Source organism: Pinus tabuliformis, chromosome 1_1 (genome assembly GCF_031772625.1).
Source record: "Pinus tabuliformis cultivar Carrire ecotype Pingquan chromosome 1_1, CPIR1, whole genome shotgun sequence".
Classification (NCBI taxonomy): domain Eukaryota; kingdom Viridiplantae; phylum Streptophyta; class Pinopsida; order Pinales; family Pinaceae; genus Pinus; species Pinus tabuliformis.
Window position 1 is genome coordinate 934,460,563 of NC_142297.1, and position 21,619 is coordinate 934,482,181.

The 21,619-nt window shown below is 35.8% G+C and overlaps 1 pseudogene; it reads right to left on the reverse strand.

Moving 5' to 3' along the window:
• Positions 1-5,987: 5,987 nt before the first annotated feature.
• Positions 5,988-21,619, reverse strand: part of LOC149217527 (putative pectate lyase 5) — a 63,392-nt pseudogene continuing 47,760 nt past the window's right edge.

Here is a 21,619-nt window from a genome sequence, read left to right on the forward strand (position 1 = left end):
CAAAATCTCAAGGCTTGAACATTGGTATCTCTGTATGATTTTGATCTGTTATATGTGGCGCACTCTTGATCTATAAATCTGGGTTAACTGATGTCTGAATGCTTAAAAGAATAAATTATCCTTTATAGATCTGTACGCAGGTTCAGTGAATTGCAGGTGCGTATACACGCTTTTTCTGTGAATGAAAGAAGCGTATACGCAGGTTGGTTGTGGTACAGAGGCGTATACTCGCAGGTTGCTGAACAGTGAAGTAGCGTATATATCTTGATTTATGTTCTAGCTGCTTCTGTTTTATTACTGCAGTGTTCTGGGTTCAGAATTGGTGTTTGATTACAGTTACTGTGTTCTGGGTACAATGATCAGAGAAGTGTTTATTTGGTTCAACTTTTGATTGGTGAAAAGGAGTTTGGGTTATGCAGAAATTCCTGATGTTTGATTGATGTTACTTGTGGATCCAGTCTGAAAATTAATGAAACGAGGTCCCTGAAAGCAAAGAGAAGGTTGCAGCCTTCTGCAGGTAGGAGCCTGCATACTAGTATCTCAAGCTAGTACAATAACTTAGGGGGTTGGAGCTCCCTTCCAAGAAAGTTGAAGAACAAGAGAGAGTTGTAGCTCTCTGCAGGCTACAGCCTGCGTACTGGTAAAGACTGCACCAGTACAAAACATTGTAAAGAGAAGTTTCTAATTAAAAAGAAGATAGAGATGAATTGCAGCAGGGGGTTTTCACCCACATTGGGTTTCCTCCTTATATCTTGTGTTCTTGTGTGTGACTGTCTTCTGCTCTGTTTCTGGTACTGTTTATTTGCTTCTGATACGCAGATTAATAACTGACATCTGAAAGATAAATCAAATTATAAGTCTGCTTTGTATACACGGGTTTCTTTATCTGTAGTTGCGTATATACGCGGTTTTTATTAATAGAAGTAGCGTATATCATCTGGAATTGAAAAGGAAATATTTGACTTGATAATACTGATTCACCCCCCCTCTCAGTATTATTTCCAACAAGCTAGCATGTGCATCATGACAATGTCATGTCGAGTTGTGTGATGAGTCGCCTCGACCACATCACTACTTTGGGTCATAACTGTAATCAATGTACTGTCATGTGGAAGTCAAAGAGACCCACGGATGGAGTCAAAGAGTCATGTAAGTCAAACATTCATAAGGGAAGTCAAACAGTGACAAGGGTCAATTTCACCCTTGGCTATATACCCCTCATTTGTACATGCAATGGATTTTTCCACCTTGAATCCTCCCACATAGCCTTGAGAATCTCTAGTCTTTTCTTTGAGGAGCGAGTAGTGGCTCCAATGCCCCACTATTGGGGTTAGTGATGTATGGTGTAGGAATGTGTCTTGGAACTTTCACTTAATTCAGAAGCCTGTCATAGGCCATCACGTTTTCACACATGTATTTTATTCGTTTGTAAGACTATTCTTTGGACGCTTGTAACGCATGTTGCTTTAACTTGTCCTAAGATACTTGAACTATTTTGGTTGTTTTAGTGCATATGCTGTTGGAAATGTGTTATATCAGTTGTTATCATTGTCTCGCCCGTGTCGACTACTCCATCGGACACTAGATAGACTCATTCTTGTAAACTTGTTATAACCATCATCACACTCGTGTGGACTACTCTGTTGGGTGTTGTACGTGATATCTGTTCACTTTGTGTTTGTGACTGCCGCATCCGTGTAGACTACTCCAAGGGAAGTGGTGCAGATCCTATTATGTTGTGTGTCTCTAACTGAGTTAAGACTATTCCCTTTTGACTTGAGACTCACTCTCACCCTTCCGCTCTGCAGTGAAAGAAATTTGACACAAGCGACACTAAGCACTCACCAGGCACATGAACCTCACTGTTTGAAGACTAAGTATACCACTCTCATGTGCTGACAGGCAAGAGCTAAGGCATATCTTTAAGATAATGAAAACCATGCCATCATACCAGATGGGACTCCTACAACAAACGATGTGAGGACTAGTTGTGACTTCATACTGGGGAGATCACTTGAATGTTGGTGGATATATCATTGTCAACACCACCATAATTTAAGCAAGTATTTACATACAAAATGGATAAGAATAAGATGTAAAAAATATATTTACAAGAGTTACTTCCCGACATTATATATGTTTTCTTTAGCACTTATCTAGGCTTAAAATTGTAAATGTGTAGACTTACTAGTGGTTACTACCCACCAAAATTTATGCAAGTTCTTGTATTTGAGCCAACAATTTACTTATTGACTTGACATCTCATTTTATTAGTTACTACCAAAGCAAGATTGTAGAATGATTTATTTGTCAACCATTATTAATTTGGCATTGACCAGTGTACTAACTTGAATTGCACAAGCAAAGGTGCCCAGCAAAACAAAATTACAACATAACAAATTGAATTTTATTATTTTTGTTACTTTTGACTTTTTATTATTAATTTTGCTAAGATTTAAGTGTTTACACTACAAGATATCCACCATACTAAGATCTATATTAATTTTAATCTTTTATTATTTTTTAATTGAGCATACATATAAATGTTAAATGTTAATGTTAAAGGTTAAACATTTATGCCTACACATCTACTCCTATATTGAGTTGTAGAGCACCTCTCAACACAACAATGTAATTGCATGAACCAAGGTTTATAAACAATTATTTAAATATAGTGCACCACATTTAAACCAAATACAATGTATGTGGCAACCAAATTTCACAATATGCAATATTTAAAAGGGTGCGTGACCGACCCTTCCACCCCATTAGAGGTGAGGGTCCCATGACTATTCATATGATTTTTTACCAATGAATGTTTGGATATGTATATAAATATTACTACAAAGATTTTATAATATGAAAATGTGATCCACCTCATCGCCCACTGGGGGTCAATATCCCATGATTAAGTATACCTTTCTTACGAAGCCCCACCGGACGTATAAAGTGTGGGTGCACTTTGCGATGTGCTCTCGATTTAGCACCACCACAAACTTTATTCGGGTAAAAAGCCCTAGTGGACGTATAAAGTGTGGGAAGCCCTAGTGGATGTATAAAGTGTGGGTGCGCTTTGCGATGTGCTCACACAACCAATTTACCACCACCACGAACTTTATTTGGGTCTGTGTTAGTACATTTATATATATAGTGATGTACTGAAGGTGGATATGAAGGGAGAACGAATTTGGTGGTCTGCCCCTACCCTATTTTGGGTCTAGGGGTGGAAGTCTAGCGACAAAATAGATTTAACGTAACCTTGGTCTGCCGAATGTAAAAAGGCAACATGCAGTATAGGAGGGTATCACCCAATTTCCCATTGGGGTCCTAGGGTGGAGGTCGAGTGATAAAACGAATTAAATATATTCCCAATCGACAGGATTACGTAAAATCGAGGTGTTGCTCAACTCACCCTTTTAAATAAATCACTTGCGTTGATTATATTGATATCACAGGGTATATAGATATATCGTAAATCATATGTTAAACATACATATCCCACAAAATGTATATATACAACAAATTCATGTCGCAATTATGATTTCATGCTACATACATTATCAAATTTCGGCGATGCACATTAACATAGTTTTGTGTGTATATATATATATATATATATATATATATATATATATATCAGTTTTAGCCTATATATCTTAAATAAATGTACAAGAGACCTGGTTGAGTCTATAAATATTATAAACATGAAAATACCCAACCTCAATTAAAATAATCCATTTTAATTTATATGCCTATCCACAAGATGTTATTATTCTAGGAGAAGTGATATGTTTAGTTTAGTTTATGTGTATATATGTCGAATGAAATTTAGTTTATTATAGACTAGCTTCTAAGACACTTAACTATATTTATAGAAACTTAATTATATTTATTCAAATTAAAAATATATATATAATTTTAAAGTAATATATGATTATGTAAATAGTTTTAAAATAAAATAATTTATATTTTTTTATTAATTATAATATAGTTTAAATAATCTTTATGAAAATAAAATAATATTAAATATTTTTAAAATTATTTTGACATAGTAATTGAAGTGAAATATTTTATGAGAAAGAGATACACATATTAAAAAAGAAAGTTGGTTTTAAATTTCCTATATATTTGACATCTTTAACTAATCTGTATAAATATGTAACAAAAAAATTTAAAAGTATTTTCAATGTGGAAACATGGTTATTCCAAATGAAAATTTCCTATAAATAGTGGCTGAAACTTGTCAATAGTGAATAATCCTTTAGAACAACCCTAAAAGTGTGATAGGTGAATTGTAAAAAGGGTTACAACCTTTCTCAAATCATATAACTATCTACTCAAAGTTATGGAAATATCTTTTATGTCCAAATTTACCAAATAAAAATTTCAAAACACTCTTTAAGAATTGTATGAGATAAAAAAAATCCCACATAAAAAATAATTTAATTTTTTTTTTCAATATATTAAAAATTTAAATTATTTCAAAATAAGCAAGAAATTAACTTAATATTATTTTAGCTAAATTTATTTTTTAATATTTTAAAATTTTGAATTTTCAAAATGAGTAAAAATATTGAAAGGTTGCTAATATTATTTTAAACCATCTTTCATAGGTTTTAAATTACTTGAAGATATCTCGAAAAACTATGAACTACCTTGAAAATTGTGAAAAAGAATCATAGCTATTTTGTTATTATTTTAAACTATCTTTCACAGGTTTTAAATTACTTGAAGATATCTGGAAAAACTATGAACTACCTTGAAAATTGTGAAAAAGAATCATAGCTATTTTGTTATTATTTTAAACCATCCTTCACACGTTTTCTAAAAACTATGAACTACTTTGAAAATTGTGAAAAAGAATCATAGCTATTTTGTTATTATTTTAAACCATCTTTCACAGGTTTTAAATTACTTGAAGATACCTATAAAAGCTATGAACTACCTTGAAAATTGTGAAAAAGAATCATTGCTATTTTATTATTATTTTAAACCATCTTTCACAGGTTTTAAATTACATGAAGATATCTCGAAAAACTATGAACTACCTTGAAAATTGTAAAAAAGAATCATAGCTATTTTGTATTGCTGGGAGGAACATCCCTGAGATATTGGGCCATCCTTCCGAAGGTTCTCAGGAAGGAGGATATTTGTGAATGAGGTTGAAATCAATTTATTCCGCATCTTATAGATGGAACTATTTCCTATACTTGCTCCAGGGAGGAACTATTTCCTATGCTCGGGAAGGACCTAGGCACTGAACCTTAGCCCTACTTGTTACGTCACTAAGAAGCTTTCTTTTTAGTCGAAAATGAGTAGTCTAACTAGGTGGAGGAATTGCTCGGACGGCCAAAAGAGGTCGGAATCCGGGCAAATTTTTTTTCTAAAAATCTTGTAGAGGCAATGTTTGAATCATGTTTTTTGTTGTGGAAATGGATTCAACACCATCAAAAACATCTAGGACACTTAAAATTTTGAAGTTTAACAACTATAACTTGGATTTACAAAAATCCTTGCCGGATTTTCTCTAAATATGACCGGAATTTCCATAACTTTCTGGGCAACTCCTCTGCCTCATTAGACTATGTGGAAAACTGAGCCATATGAGCCACCTTGAAAATAGTGAAAATAAATAAAAAAGATTAGAATAACGATAATCAACCCCTGCTCCTAGATAGTCAAACATCACATCCTATAATGAATTAGTATATCGTGAAACTCTCGAACTCATCATAAGATAATTATGAAACCAAATCCAGTGTTTGACCAGCTCAATTCTGTCAAAAGCATTGACGCATTACAACATGAAAGGAGATAAATATAATAGTAAGGCATCGCCTTCGCCTTATTTTCACCTTGGTTCCATAATGCTCAATGAAAGATTACAACCTGCATAGTGGACTGACGCATTACAACATGAATGGAGATAAATATAATAGCAAGGCATCGCCTTCGCCTTATTTTCACCTTGGCTCCATAATGCTCAATCAAAGATTACCACCTGCATAGTGGACATTAGATGGTGCTGCTACTTCCAACGACGGAGTGTTGCTTGACATGTTGTTAGGGTATCGCATAGGAGTAGTTGTCGCATGTTCAGCTTGGTGGGGTGGGGCTAATACACTCTGCTCATCTACGAAAGTAGGGCTTGTGGGTGAAGGAATATGTTCTTCCCCACCTGTCAACATCGACACCACCTGTGACATTGAAGGCCTCAATGTTGCACTTGCTTGGGTGCATAGAAGACCAATTTTAATCACTCTATTCCTTTCTTCCCATGAGTAACTACCCTCCAATGTGGGATCCACAACTTCTAATGCTCTCTCTGCGTTATACAGTGTCCACGTCTGCTAGTTGACCAATATCCACAAAACCATAAAACATTGGTTAGCAAGGAATCATAGTTGTTGGACATTTTAGAAAATGTTTACTTTAAAGATGAGGTGAGGTCTACATGTGCCATACAGCTTCAGTGAGAAACTCCGTGTCTTGAGGTACACTGTAGTACTTCTTTCTTCCGCTGATAATCTCGAGGAGAAGCACTCCAAATCTGAATACATCTGCTTTCTCGGTCAACTGCTCGTGTAAGGCGTACTCAGGCACAATGTAACCACTGCACAATCAAATCTCCATCTCTTAACCCTCTTAAAATTATATGATCCTTTCTCTATTGTAATTGATTAATATCTCGTAATTTATTAAATAGAGTTTGGGACATCATGAGATTGAACTGTAGAGAGACTTCTTAGAAAGTTCCTGCATCCCTGGTGCTAACGTGGCTCTCATCTTCTGCAAATAGTCTGGCTAAGCCAAAGTCTGCTATTTTGGGTCGGTATTTATTGTCTAGTAAGATATTGCTTGCTTTGATATCTGTGTGGATGATTCGAATCTTAGACTCCTCGTGAAGATAGGTAAGCCTACGCATAGTTCCAACAATGATTTCATACCTCTCTCTCCAATTAAGTAAATGCCGTTTTGTTGTATCTACAATTATTGCGTCACATATAGTAAAGGAATTAGCAATGTACTACGCAAACTCGAACAATTCTAGGATTGAAGCAGAGATTAATTAGCAGTGAAAGAGCAAGCGAGAACAAACCAAATATAATCTTGTCGAGATTACTGTTGTGGAGGTATTCGTAAACTAGCAGCCTTTCTGATCTTTGAACAGAGAAACCAAGCAATCTCACTAGATCCCTGTGCTAAACACGAGTTATCAGATTTGCCTCATTCAGAAATTCGTTGTCTCCTTGCCTTGAACCTATATTCTGTCGTTTATTTGCAACCTCTCTCCCATCAGGTAGAACCCCCTGAAGATCAATGAATTCAAACTTATATTTTGTTCTCCATTATAATTGACTTGGACCTGCTACCAACTTGTATGTAATTCAATGGAAGGTAGTGATCCTAGGCCCTTACCTTGAAGATGGATCCAAACCCTCCTTCACCAAGTTTGTTTTCTGCTTTAAAATCAGAGATAGCCTGTCTTAGAGTATCGTATTTGAAAATGAGTTCCAGATTTGCTAAAGGAGGCGATAAGGTAACTTCTCCTTCCTCACCTGCGGAAGCAATTACAGGTGTCTATTTAAGTAATGAAATAGGTGAAGAGTTCACCATATAGAAGCTAATAAGATCCACACTAAATGATTGAGCAATTTAGGAATATCTGGTTCGTGAAATCTGTTCCCAAAGTTTTGGGCGAAAGCGAAAGAGACCCATGGCTGCAATTAACCCAACTGAAGTAGCCATTGTGCCCAGAGTTATCCCAAGCACATTATGTTTTTTGCCTTCTGCCAATTTTCACACAAAGCATCATGAATAAATTGGCCATCTTAAATTTCACCAAAATGTACAAAACTAGTTTATAACTTTATTCTTATCATTGTAAAATATTGGGCTTGTTAAATTTCACCACAATGTACGACTAGTTTGTAACTTATTGTTATCATTGTAAAATATGTGAAGGATGACACTGGATGATGTAGCGGGTGGTGAGGGGATAGGAGCTGTAACACGAAATGTAACCATTAAATTGGGCCTCATGTTTAATTTCACCAAAATGTACAAACATCATTATAGAATGTAAACGCTATGTGAAGGAACATACCGGATGATGGAGTCGAAGTCGATAAAAATGGATAAATCTCGTAACGCAGATCGCAGCCCATAGTATGGAATTGTGCTCCGACTGTTTCGTTTCGGCATGGCCATGGATTTGACTGATCAAAGTTTATACTTGAGAGAGAAGATAAGCAAGACTTGCAGCTCGCTCACAACAGATCTCTCCAACACTGGGCTAAGCTATAGATCAGCTGCGAAGGCGAAGACGCTGCTAGGAATGCATATGCAGCAAAAAGGCTAGCACTCCCCACGGTTGTTTCGCTAATATTCGAGAGCACGTTTAAAGCAGTAGACTCGAACTTCTCTGGCTGGTTAGTGCTATATTGTTGGTTGCATGCACAAGCATAAGGGTGGATACCCTCAGCACTATAACTGTAAAAATAATGATCGTCATAACTTATGAAGCAGCCATCTATTAGAATGAATCCAGAAGTACTGTTTTGACATTTATTAAGAAGTATTGCTTTTACTGTCGATGCGCAGTATTGGCAGTGAGAGGAAGTTAAATCTCCCCTGCACTGGAGAAGCCCATAAACAGAATCATTGTTGTTTTTCCCAGGCTCAACATTAGAGGTAGCGAATAGAGTTGTGGAAAAGTTGAGCACCAATGATTCCAAAACCTGGTTAAGATGATGCTGGAAGGAGATACCATTTGTATACTGGCTCTTGTTCCCACAACCATAGGCATCTAGAACAAATTGACGGACCAAGACATCCGGAACAAATTGACCGACCGAGAGGTGCAGACACGTACATAAGAGTGAAGATGAGTAGCATGCTTCTGCTTAATTGTTTAATATTAAGTCTTGCTTATTTGCTCTCTCAAGTATAAAATTTGATCAGTCAAATCCATGGCCATGCCGAAACGAAACAGTCGGAGCACAATTCCATACTATGGGTTGCGATCTGCATTACGAGATTTATCCATTTTTATCGACTCCAACTCCATCATCCGGTATGTTCCTTCACATAGCGTTTACATTCTACAATGATGTTTTGTACATTTTGGTGAAATTAAACATGAGGCCCAATTTAATTGTTACATTTCGTGTTACAGCTCCTATCCCCTCACCACCGGCTGCATCATCCGGTATCATCCTTCATATATTTTACAATGATAACAATAAGTTACAAACTAGTTTCGTACATTGTGGTGAAATTTAACATGCCCAATATTTTACAATGATAAGAATAAAGTTATAAACTAGTTTTGTACATTTTGGTGAAATTTAAGATGGCCAATTTATTCGTGATGCTTTGTGTGAAAATTGGCAGAAGGAAAAAAACATAATGTGCTTGGGATAACTCTAGGCAGAGTGGCTACTTCGGTTGGGTTAATTGCAGCCATGGGTCTCTTTCACTTTCGCCCAAAACTTTGGGAATGGATTTCGCGAACCAAAGATTCCTAAATTGCTCAATCATTCAGTGTGGATCTTATTAGCTTCTATATGGTGAACTCTTCGCCTATTTCATTACTTAAATAGACACCTGTAATTGCTTCCGCAGGTGAGGAAGGAGAAGTTACCTTATCGCCTCCTCTAGCAAATCTGGAACTCATTTTCAAATATGATACTCTAAGATAGGCTACCTCTGATTTTAAAGCAGAAAACAAACTTGGTGAAGGAGGGTTTGGATCCGTCTTCAAGGTAAGGGCCTAGGATCATTGCCTTCCATTGAATTACATACTAGTTGGTAGCAGGTCCAAGTCAGTTATAATGGAGAACAAAATATAATTTTGAATTCATTGATCTTCAGGGGGTTCTACCTCACGGGAGAGAGGTTGCAATTGAACGGCAGAATATATGTTCAAGGCAAGGAGACAACGAATTTCTGAATGAGGCAAATCTGATAACTCGTGTTTAGCACAGGAATCTAGTGAGATTGCTTGGTTGCTCTGTTCAAAGATCAGAAAGGCTACTAGTTTACGAATGCCCCCACAACAGTAATCTCGACAAGATTATATTTGGTTTGTTTTCGCTTGCTCTTTCACCGCTAATTAATCTCTGCTTCAATCCTGGAATTGTTCGAGTTTGTGTACGTACATTGCTAATTCCTTTACTGTCTGTGATGCAATAATTGTAGATACAACAAAACGACATTTACTTAATTGGAGAGAGGTATGAAATCATTGTTGGAACTGCGAGCAGGCTTGCCTATCTTCACGAGGAGTCTGAGATTCGAATCATCCATAGAGATATCAAACCAAGCAATATCTTACTAGACAATAAATACCGACCCAAAATAGCAGACTTTGGCTTAGCCAGATTATTTGCAGAAGATGAGAGCCACGTTAGCACCAGGGTTGCAGGAACTTTGTAAGAAGTCTCTCTACAGTTCAATCTCATGATGTCCCAAACTCTATTTAATAAATTACGGGATATTAATCAATTACAATAGAGAAAGGATCATATAATTTTAAGAGGGTTAAGAGATGGAGATTTGAATGTGCAGTGGTTACATTGCGCCCGAGTATGCCTTACGCGGACAATTGACAGAGAAAGAAGATGTATTCAGCTTTGGAGTGCTTCTCCTCGAGATTATCAGTGGAAGAAAGAAGTACTACAGTGTACCTTAGGACACGGAATTTCTCACTGAAGCTGTATGGCACATGTAGACCTCACCTCATCTTTAAAGTAAATATTTTCTAAAATGTCCAACAACTATGATTCCTTGCTAACCAATGTTTTATGGTTTTGTGGATATTGGTCAACTAGCAGACGTGGAGACTATATAACACAGAGAGAGCATTAGAAGTTGTGGATCCCACATTGGAGGGTAGTTACTCATGGGAAGAAGGGAACATAGTGATTAAAATTGGTCTTCTGTGCACCCAAGCAGGTGCAACATTGAGGCCTTCAATTTCACAGGTGGTGTCGATGTTGACAGGTGGGGAAGAACATATTCCTTCGCCCACAAGCCCTACTTTCGTAGATGAGTAGAGTGTATTAGCCCCACCCCACCAAGCTGAACATGCGACAACTACTCCTATGCGACACCCTAACAACATGTCAAGCAACACTTCGTCGTTGGAAGTAGCAGCACCATCTAATGTCCATTATGCAGGTGGTAATATTTCATTGAGCATTATGGAGCCAAGGTGAAAATAAGGTGAAGGCGATGCCTTGCTATTATATTTATCTCCATTCATGCTGTAATGCGTCAGTCCACTATGCAGGTTGTAATCTTTCATTGAGCATTATGGAGCGAAGGTGAAAATAAGGCGAAGGCGATGCCTTGCTATTATATTTATCTCCATTCATGCTTTAATGCGTCAGTGGTTTTGACAGAATTGAGTTGGTCAAACACTGGTTTTGGTTTTATAATTATCTTATGATGAGTTCGAGAGTTTCATGATACACTGAATCATTTTAGGATGTGATGTTTGACTATCTAGGAGCAGGTGTTGATTATCGTTATTCTAATATTTTTTATTTATTTTCACTATTTTCAAGGTGGCTCATATGGCTCATAGTTTTCTGCGTAGTCTAATGAGGTGGAGGAGTTGCCCGGAAAGTTATGGAAATTCTGGTCATATTTAGAGAAAATCCGGCAAGGATTCTTGTAAATCCAAGTTATAGTTGCTGAACTTCAAAATTTTAAGTGTCCTAGATGTTTTTAATGTTGCTGAATCCATTTCCACAGTCAAAAATATGATTCGAACACTGCCTCTACAAGATTTTTAGAAAATAATTTTCCCGGATTTCGACCTCTTTTGGCAGTGCGAGCAATTCCTCCACCTAGTTAGACTACTCATTTTCGACTAAAAAGAAAGCTTCTCAGTGACCTAACAAGTAGGGCTAAGGTTCAGTGCCTAGGTCCTTCCCGAGCATAGGAAATAGTTCCTCCCTGGAGCAAGTATAGGAAATAGTTCCATCTATAAGATGCGGAATAAATTGATTTCAACCTCATTCACAAATATCCTCCTTCCCGAGAACCTTCAGAAGGATGACCCAATATCTCAGGGATGTTCCTCCCAGCAATACAAAATAGCTATGATTCTTTTTCACAATTTTCAAGGTAGTTCATAGTCTTTCGAGATATCTTCAAGTAATTTAAAACCTGTGAAAGATGGTTTAAAATAATAATAAAATAGCTATGATTCTTTTTCACAATTTTCAAGGTAGTTCATAGCTTTTAGAGGTATCTTCAAGTAATTTAAAACGTGTGAAAGATGGTTTAAAATAATAACAAAATAGCTATGATTCCTTTTCAGAATTTTCAAGGTAGTTCATAGTTTTTAGAGATATCTTCAAGTAATTTAAAACCTGTGAAAGATGGTTTAAAATAATAACAAAATAGCTATGATTCTTTTTCACAATTTTCAAGGTAGTTCATAGTTTTTCCAGATATCTTCAAGTAATTTAAAACCTGTGAAAGATAGTTTAAAATAATAACAAAATAGCTATGATTCTTTTTCACAATTTTCAAGGTAGTTCATAGTTTTTGGAGATATCATCAAGTAATTTAAAACCTGTGAAAGATGGTTTAAAATAATATTAGCAACCTTTCAATATTTTTACTCATTTTGAAAATTCAAAGTTTTAAAATATTAAAAAATAAATTTAGCTAAAATAATATTAAGTTAATTTCTTGCTTATTTTGAAATAATTTAAATTTTTTAAATATTTAAAAATGATTTTAGATTATTTTTTATGTGGGATTTTTTTTTATCTCATACAATTCTTACGAGTGTTTTGAAAATTTTATTTGGTAAATTTGGACATAAGAGATATTTCCATAACTTTGAGTAGATAGTTATATGATTTGAGAAAGGTTGTAACCCTTTTTACAATTCACCTATCACACTTTTAGGGTTGTTCTAAAGGATTATTCACTATTGACAAGTTTCAGCCACTGTTTATAGGAAATTTTCATTTGGAATAACCATGTTTCCACATTGAAAAATACTTTTAAATTTTTTTGTTACATATTTATAAAGATTAGTTAAAGATGTCAAGTATATAGGAAATTTAAAACCAACTTTCTTTGTTAATATGTGTATCTCTTTCTCATAAAATTATTTCACTGCATTTACTATGTCAAAATAATTTTAAAAATATTTAATATTATTTTATTTATATAAAGATTATTTAAACTATAATATAATTAATAAAAAAATATAAATTATTTTATTTTAAAACTATTTACATAATGATATATTACTTTAAAATTATATATATTTTTTAATTTGAATAAATATAATTAAGTTTCTATAAATATAGTTAAGTGTCTTAGAAGCCAGTCTATAATAAACTAAATTTCATTCGACATATATACACATAAACTAAACTAAACATATCACTTCTCTTAGAATAATAACATCTCGTGGATAGACACATAAATTAAAATGGATTATTTTAATTGAGGTTGGGTATTTTCATGTTTATAATATTTGTACAATGTTTAATTAATGTAATTACATGCAAACGTATTTAGTTTTTATTTTTCTTTTTATTATAGCTTTGTGGGTTGGTTTAAATGATATATTAATTTTTAAATTTGGTATTCTAATTTGTATGTAATATGATTTGTAATACTTGTGTGTACAAGTATAAAACGGTCCAGGTCTCTTAGTTATATACTTTTATTAATTTGTGATTTAGAGTGATATTACGTGGTGAAACATGTATACACACAAGTGTGCAAGCTAATGAACTCGTCACTATGTATTCCAGTTATGACTATGTATTCCAGCTATGTGATATATGGGTTAAAAATGAATTGAGCTTTATCATTCAATTATGCAATATTTATATCATATTGGTGTATACATAGAAAGGTTGGCCTAGGTTTTATTCTTGTTATTCGTGAAATATATATACATGTACAAACTAGTGCATTTACAAAAACTATTCATATTACGTACAATACAATTGGTTGGTTGAGTTCTTGTTGTTAAAACACCTTTGCCATTGAGAGTTTATGAGTTGAATTCTCTAACATCTTTCAGGTCAAGCTCGGTAGCATTAATCCTATGTTAACATATATGTCAAACCAAGTTAACATATATAGGCTAAAATTGATATATGTATATATATATGTATATATATATATATATATATATATATATATATGTATGTATGTATGTATGTACGTATATATATATATATATATATATATATATATACATACATACATACATACATACATACATATATATATATATATATATATATATATATATATATATATATATATACATATATACATATATACATACATATATATATATATATATATATATACACACACACACACACACATAAAACTGTGTTTATGTGCATCGCCGAAATTTGATAATGTATGTAGCATGAAATCATAATTGCGACATGAATTTGTTGTATATACACATTTTGTGGGATATGTATGTTCAACATATGATTTACGATATATCTATATACCCTGTGATATCAATATAATCAACCCAAGCGATTTAAAGGGTGAGTTGAGCAAGACCTCGATTTTACGTAATCCTGTGGATTGGGACTATATTTAATTCGTTTTATCACTCGACCTCCACCCTACGACCCCAATGGGAAATTGGGTGAGACCCTCCTATACTGCGTCTTGCCTTATTCCATTCGGCAAACCAGGGTTACGTTAAATCCATTTTGTCACTAGACTTCCACCCCTAGACCCAAAACAGGGTAGGGGCAGACCACCTAATTCGTTCTCCCTTCATATCCACCTTTAGTACATCGCTATATATATAAACGTACTAACACAGACCCAAATGAAGTTTGTGGTGGTGGTAAATTGGTTATGTGAGCACATCGCAAAGCGCACCCACACTTTATACGTCCACTGGGGCTTTTTACCTGAATAAAGTTTGTGGTGGTGCTAAATCGGGAGCACATCGCAAAGTGCACCCACACTTTATACGTCCGGTGGGGCTTTGTAAGAAAGGTATACACAATCATGGGATACTGACCCCTAGTGGGCAATGGGGTGGATCAAATTTTCATATTATAACATCTTTGTAGTAATATTTATATACATATCCAAACATTCATTGGTAAAAAATCATATGAATAGTCATGGGACCCTCACCTCCGATGGGGTGGAAGGGTGGGTCACGCACCCTTGTAAATATTGCATATTGTGAAATTTGGTTGCCACATACATTGTGTTTGGTTTAAATGTGGTGCACTATGTTTAAAAAATTGTTTATAAACCTTGGTTGATGCAATTACATTGTTGTGTCGAGAGATGCTCTACGACTCAATATAGGAGTAGATGTGTAGGCGTAAATGTTTAACCTTTAACATTAACATTTAACATTTATATGTATGCTCAATTAAAAAATAATAAAAGATTAAAATTAATATAGATCTTAGTATGGTGGATATGTTGTTGTGTAAATAATTAAATCTTAGCAAAATTAATAATAAAAAGTTAAAAGTAACAAAAATAATAAAATTCAATTTGTTATGTTGTAATTTTGTTTTGCAGGGCACCTTCGCTTGTGCAATTCAAGTTAGTACACTGGTCAATGCTAAATTAATAATGGTTGATAAATAAATCATTCTACAATCTTGCTTTGGTAGTAACTAATAAAATGAGATGTCAAGTCAATAAGTAAATTGTTGGCTCAAATACAAGAACTTGCATAAATTTTGGTTGGTAGTAACTACTAGTAAGTCTACACATTTTCAATTTTAAGCCTAGGTAAGTGCTGAAGAAAACATATATAATGGCGGGAAGTAACTCTTGTAAGTATATTTTTTACATCTTATTCCTATCCATTTTGTATGTAAATACTTGCTTAAATTATGGTGGTGTCGACGATGATGGATCCACCAACATTCAGGTGATCTCCCTAGTATGAAGTCACAACTAGACCTCACATCGTTTGTTGTAGGAGTCCCATCTGGTATGATGGCCTGGTTTTCATTATCTTAAAGATATGCCTTAGCTCTTGCATGTCAGCACATGAGAGTGGTATACTTAGTCTTCAAACAGTGAGGTTCATGTGCTTGGTGAGTGCTTAGTGTCGCTTGTGTCAAATTTCTTTCACTGCAGAGCGGAAGGGTGAGAGTGAGTCTCAAGTCAAAAGGGAATAGTCCTAACTCAGTTAGAGACACACAACACAAATTTCTTTCACTGCAGAGCGGAAGGGTGAGAGTGAGTCTCAAGTCAAAAGGGTATAGTCCTAACTTAGTTAGAGACACACAACACAATAGGATTTGCGCCACTTCCCTTGGAGTAGTCTACATGGATGCGGCAGTCACAAACACAAAGTGAACAGATATCACGTACAACACCCAACGGAGTAGTCCACACGAGTGCGATGATGGTTATAACAAGTATACAAGAATGAGTCTGTCTAGTGTCCGACGGAGTAGTCGACACGGGCGAGACAACGATAACAACTGATACAACACATTTCCAACAGCATATGCACTAAAACAACCAAAATAGTTCTAGTATCTTAGTACAAGTTAAAGCAACATGCATTACAAGCGTCCAAAGAATAGTCTTACAAACGAATAAAATACATGTGTGAAAACGTGATGGCCTGTGACAGGCTTCTGAATTAAGTGAAAGTTCCAAGACACATTCGTACACCATACATCACTAACCCCAATAGTGGGGCATTCGAGCCACTACTCGCTCCTCAAAGAAAAGACTAGAAATTCTCAAGGCTATGTGGGAGGAGCCAAGGTGAAAAAGTCCATTGCATGTACAAATGAGGGGTGTATATATAGCCAAGGGTGAAATTGACCCTTGTCACTGTTTGACTTCCCTCATGAATGTTCGACTTACATGACTCTTTGACTCCATCCGTGGGTCTCTTTGACTTCCACGTGACAGTACATTGATTACACAGTTATGACCTAAATTAGTGATGTGGTCGAGGCGACTCATCACACAACTCGACATGACACTGTCAGGATGCACATGCTAGCTATGCTATTCGTGTCGAGTTGGTGTGCTGTTGAGTGATGAGTGTTCTCATGGTGTATCATAGCTTCACCTTCGCATGGTAAAGTGCCCTGAGCCTTCAATGGTCTTGGTGTTCACTTGATGTTTCATGCATGTGCATGTGTATCCTTATCTTTGTGCTTGGTATGCTTTGTGTGTTCATCGAACTACGAGCAATTCTTCTAGAATGTGATCCTTATTCATCTCATTCGTCGTCGCGCCATGTCTCATCCTTGTACCTTATTCTACAATCATTCATGACAAGACGACATCAAATCCATAAATAACATGTGTATCCTTATCTTTGTGCTTGGTATGCTTTGTGTGTTCATCGAACTACGAGGAATTCTTCTAGCATGCGATCCTTATTCATCTCATTCATCGTCGCGCCATGTCTCATCCATGTACCTTATTCTGCAATCATTCATGACAAGACGACATCAAATCCATAAATAACCTATTCTACCATGATGCATTGTTTTTTGTTTCAGGGTGCAGGTGACCAAGAGAGAGGACAAGGCTCCAAAACAAAGTAGAGTAGATGTGAGGCCGTGATGCGAGGCTCTGGGGCACTGTCGAGGAAAAATATGCAGAGGTCATTGAGAGGCTCGGTTGAGAAGTCTGGGACAACAGTGACATATGCGGGAGATGGCTCAGCTAGGAGGCAGAGTTGCACAATTTTTCTGGGGAGGCAGTGAGGGCAGTAGGAAGCAGTGGTAGTGAAAACTGCGCAATTTTCAGCAGGAGATCTGGATTAGGGTGCGGGAACTTGCTTATCAGAACTACAAAGATCTGGGAGGCAGTCAAGCAGGACATGTCTGCGCAGTTTCCAGTTTGAGCGGGGTGTCGGGTGTTGAAGAATCTAGGGCATGCATAATTGCATTTATTCTTCATAACATGATAACAATTTGTGAAGTATTTATTTATTTATTTTTTTATCTTAGCTTGTTGTTTACTTCATTATTGGTATGTGAATGTTAACTTCATGAAACTTTTATGAAAACAAAAAAGACAAGTACACAACTAATGGGCTTTTTGCAAGGGCCAAAACCTCTCCTTCTTGGAGAGGAAAACCCATGTGTAAATTTTTCTTATAGAGATTCCGTTTACGAATACCAAGACCATGACTCTTGACACACACTCTGCCTCTCCAAGACCAAGAAATCAATCCTCCTTTCTATCGCTGTCAAGATTATCCTTATTGTTTATGTCATAATTATTTCTCTTCCAAGATCTTCATTGCTGCTGCAAGATTGTTGAGAACATTATGCATAATGACTGCACCTTGATATGATTTGTTTCACCTTCCTTGAGATCTTGAATGCACTTCACTGCACTGTAAGATCAATCTCTTCATCTCTTACCTTTGACTAAACCAATTCTCTTTACTGTAGTGATCATAGTTATTTTCATATTTGAGACTGCATCTGAGATATATGCTCACATTGAGATCACTAGAAGGCAGATCTAAGTACTGTGATATCATTGTGACTGTACATTGACTTTCACAAGTGTATATAGCAACATTGAGATTTATTTCATCATGATTATAATGTCGTCAAAGTCATTGCATTTTCTATTCTTGTTGTGACATAGACAAATCCATATACTAGGTCAAGAATGTAACTCTTGTCCCTCTTGATTATTGTTCTCATCATGCCAAGGCTGCAACATCACTTGGATTTTTACCATTGTTTTCCCATACACCTAGAATGCTATAAGAGAGCCACCTAGATATGATGGTAGGACTACTCCTTCAATCTACAGGTACGCCGAGAGGGTGACAAGCCTTGATCTTGCTGCTCCTTAACCCATTCGAGGAGGCAGCTTGATCCCTTAGACACACCTTTCCTCAATGTGGATCTGACTACAACTTCTCTCTCCATGACTGCGACTTCCCTCTTCATGACTGCGGCTCCATGCCTTGACTGCAGCTTCATGGCCTCATGACTGTGGCTTCAACTTCTCATGACTGCGACTCCATACCTTCACTGCGGCTTTATGTCCTTATGAATGCGGCTTCACCTTCTCATGACTATGGCTCCATGCCTTGACTGCGGCTTCACCTCTATGCGAGTTTTGTCCTTGCTATTTGCGGATACCCCAACAGGGTATTTATAGTAGTTTTCATCATATATTTGAGCTGACGTGAACCACGAACCGTTGTGACTATAGTTCCAAGACGACCTGTCTTATTTATGTATTTAATTAATTTATTTTGAGCCGACATAATCATCTCTCTCTTTCTTTGCTTGCATACTTCGAAAGGCTTGTTTTGAGGCATTGATATTGGTCTTGGAGGGTTGTTATACAACTTTGAAGACTTGTACATATTTACATAAACTCATGAAGAGTTTCTATACACATGACATGATTCTATGATATTTAAATAAATCCTAAAGACATCAAGAAGATGTCTTTCACCTAGTGACACTTCTTGCTCATGAAACCCATGTACCAAGATTACAAAAATAATTTATTTCCTTTTATTATATCAAATACAAAGATCATGTCATTATGAAAACTGAAACTAGTTACACTTTCTTCAAAACTCCCTCTTAACTAGGGAGGTATTCATAATGGTACTTGGTCATCATCAATTTGAAGAATTTCTCATAAGAAGAATCGAATTTGCAATCCATTTTTTATAACATCATTTCAACCAACAGTGTTTCCCTTTAGCAAGGCCTTGACTAACATCTCTATCTCTCACTTAGATGAGAGCACATAATGTTGGTGACACCAATGATTGATAGACACACATCATCATTGTCTCTCTTAAGGTTATTACTAGGACTATTCTTATCTTGGGTTCCCAGCCCTCAAGAATATCGGTCCTCTTGCCCACTCTTGTCTGTGATTCCCTACCACATCCTTAAAGAGTGTCAAAAGCTAGATGATTACACAATCCTCCATTCTTTCTTCCAAACTAAAGACAAGAATGTCGTGTCTAACTCTCGCTCTTAATCAAGGATGAGTTCCATGTTTCTATTTTCTCATAAACTTGCTTGAGTTCCTTTGCTTCATAGAACCTTACTTGGGCAACGAATCTAAATATTCTCCTTTAATTTCGAAGACACCTCCCGAGGGCAAGTTGGGGTTTATTTTCCTCTTGGCACCACGAGACAATGTCTATTCAGCTTATGGTTCGACTCCCAAGATTTGCAGGTGCAATCATCTTGCCCTGACTGGGGTTTCTCTTATTGGAAACTCGCAACATCCAGCTAGCTTGAGCTTAGCTTTATCACTTCCGTCAGCTACATTTACCCATTTTTTTCATGGGAAAATACATTTTGAGGAACCTGGAACTCCAGGTGTCCTCTGTTGTAGTAGAACAGAAAATAAAATTGTAACCCATAAGCACATTTTGATTTAATGTATGGAATGATATTCTGGTTCTGTTTCTTGCAATACTTGTCCTTTAACAACAATGAAATTATGGTTTGGAGGTCTTATACATGTTTCTTACTATCTATTGATATCTGAAAGAAGGCGACATTCTTTTTTAAAGTTAGCATTAGTCAAATTTTTCGGATTTTGTGATCTTTGTGTTTCATATCTAATTTTATAGATAGTTATCTGTTTGACCTTGCAGAACAGGCTTATATTTTACCGGAGATCCTTGACATGTCCCTTGAAATTTTGATTCGGCCCCATGATCTATTTTATGCCAGTGATTCGAAAGATTTAGATTGCTTTGCCACATATTCATTCATGACCAAGCACTATACCACTAGTTCTAAGAAGCATGCACAATTACATTGATTCTTCGTAACATGATAACAATTTGTGAAGTATTTAATTTTTTTTATCTTAGCTTGATGTTTACTTCATTATTAGCATGTGAATGTTAACTTCATCAAACCGCTATAAAAAAAAGAGACAAGAACACAAATGTTTGTCTTTCTTCCAAGGCCAAATCCTCTCCCTCTTGGAGAGGAAAACCCATGCGTAAATACTTCTTATAGAGATTCCATTAATGAATACCAAGACCATGACCCTTGACACACATTCTGCCTCTCCAAGACTAAGATATCAATCCTCCTTTCTCTCACTGTCAAGATCATCCTTATTGTTGATGTGATCATTATTGCTCTTCTAAGATCTTCATTGTTGTTGGAAGATTGTTGAGAGCATTATGCATAATGACTGCACCTTGATATGATTTTCTTCAGCTTCCTTGAGATCTTGACTGCACTTGACTGCACTATAAGATCAAGATATTCATCTCTTACCTTTGATTGAACTAATTCTCTTTATTGTAGTGATCACAAATCTTTTCATATTAGAGATTGCATATGAGATATATGCGCACATCAAGATCACTAGAAGGTAGATCTAAGTACTGTGATATCTTTGTGACTGTACATTGACTTTCACAAGTGTTTCTAGCACCACTTTCCTTACAGATATTTATTTCATCATTATTATAATTTCATCAAGATCATTGAATTTTCTATTCTTGTTGTGACATAGACATATCCATATACTAGGTCAAGAATGTAACTCTTGTCACTCTTGATTATTGTTCTCATCATGCCAAGGCTGCAACATCACTTGGAGTTTTACCAGT